This window comes from Capra hircus, chromosome 24 (genome assembly GCF_001704415.2).
Source record: "Capra hircus breed San Clemente chromosome 24, ASM170441v1, whole genome shotgun sequence".
Taxonomy (NCBI): Eukaryota; Metazoa; Chordata; class Mammalia; order Artiodactyla; family Bovidae; genus Capra; species Capra hircus.
In genome coordinates, this window is record NC_030831.1 from 29,299,641 (window position 1) to 29,301,667 (window position 2,027).

General features: G+C 39.2%; 1 pseudogene across 1 annotated transcript; it reads left to right on the forward strand.

The window, feature by feature from the left end:
* Positions 677-1,712, forward strand: LOC102185325 (annotated as a pseudogene). Its single transcript, XR_001297218.2, has one exon. The product of XR_001297218.2 is annotated as a 60S ribosomal protein L5 pseudogene (transcript).

The following is a 2,027-nucleotide window of genomic DNA, read 5'->3' on the forward strand; positions in this document are numbered from 1 at the left end:
CCAGGGACGGGGGAGCCTGGTGGGCTGCTGTCTATGGGGTCGCACAGAGTCGGACACGACTGAAGTGACTTAGCAGCAGCAGCAGCAAACATAACTGTCGTGTCTCATCTGTTGACTCTGTACTCACTGTTTCTTCTGCCTGGCTAGCCCCACCTCTCCTTCAAGTGTTTGCTCAGGTGTCATCCCTCTGACCCCAGGGATGGGGGAGCCTGGTAGGCTGCTGTCTATGGGGTCACACAGAGTCGGACATGACTGAAGTGACTTAGCAGCAGCAGCATCCCTCTGACCACCCCCACTAACAGCTGCAGTCACCATCACTAGCATCTTTTATCTCCTCTGTATCATTTTTATTCATAGCATCACTATCTTCTAACATAATATCTGTTACTTTTTAAAAAACCTGTTGTCTTTCTCCCTCAACTGGAATACAAACTTCATGAACTCCAGGATTTTTGACTATTTTGTTTTAGCTTCAGAAAGGCCAGATTTTTAAATTTAATTTAATTTTATTTTTTTACTGTTTTTCATGTCTGTGTCACAGGGCTTAGAACAGTGTGAAATCCAGAGCAAGATTTCAATAATTATTTCATGAATGTATGTCAAAAGGTACTCTGAATAAAATTAAGACAGAAATAAAAATTGGGGAAATGGTTTAAAATGTATTAGTTCAGCTTTTTCGCCCCCAGAGCCGTGCTGGTTCTGCAACTCTGTGGCAAGTCGCGGAGTTGGGATTCTGTTCCGCAGGATGGGGTTTGTTAAAGTTGTCAAGAACAAGGCCTACTTCAAGAGATACCAAGTGAAATTCAGAAGAAGGCGAGAGGGCAAAACTGACTACTATGCTCGGAAACGATTGGTAATCCAAGATAAAAATAAGTACAACACACCTAAATACAGAATGATAGTTCGTGTAACAAACAGAGATATCATTTGTCAGATTGCTTATGCCCGTACAGAAGGAGATATGATAGTTTGTGCAGCTTATGCTCACGAACTCCCAAAATACGGTGTGAAGGTTGGCCTGACACATTATGCTGCCGCATATTGTACTGGCCTGCTGCTGGCCCGCAGGCTTCTTAATAGGTTTGGTGTGGACAAAATTTATGAAGGCCAAGTCGAGGTGACTGGTGATGAATACAATGTGGAAAGCACTGATGGTCAACCTGGTGCCTTCACCTGTTACTTGGATGTAGGACTTGCAAGAACTTCTACCGGGAATAAAGTTTTTGGAGCCCTAAAGGGAGCTGTCGATGGAGGCTTGTCTATCCCTCACAGTACCAAACAATTCCCTGGTTATGATTCAGAAAGCAAAGAATTCAGTGCTGAGGTACACAGAAAGCACATCATGGGGCAAAACGTTGCAGATTACATGCGTTACCTGACTGAAGAAGATGAAGATGCTTACAAGAAACAGTTCTCTCAGTACATAAAGAACAACGTAACTCCAGACATGATGGAGGAGATGTATAAGAAAGCTCATGCTGCAATACGAAAGAATCCAGTGTATGAGAAGAAGCCTAAGAAAGAAGTTAAAAAGAAGAGGTGGAACCGTCCCAAAATGTCACTTGCCCAGAAGAAAGATCGGGTAGCTCAGAAGAAGGCAAGCTTCCTTAGAGCTCAGGAACGAGCTGCTGAGAGTTAAACCAAACCGCAATTTTCTATCAAGATTTTTCAGATAATACAATAATAAACTTATTGAACAAGCAAAAAAAAAAGTATTAGTTCATTAATATATTTGAGATGTATTTGTTTAAAGAGCAATAAAAATACTAACATTTAACATTTAAAAAATGAAATCATATTTTTAATAATTTACAAAAATAAATTATATGTACAAAACGATGGAATCTCAGTGTATAAAAAATTCAATTACAATAATCAAATTGTATATATTTTTATTAATTTTGCAGAGAGATAAAATTTGTGATATTCACATATATCAAGTTTGTGAAGAAATGAATCCTTTGATATATTTCTTATGGGCATCACAAATCTTTTAATCAATTTTGTAATACATGTTAAAATGCCTA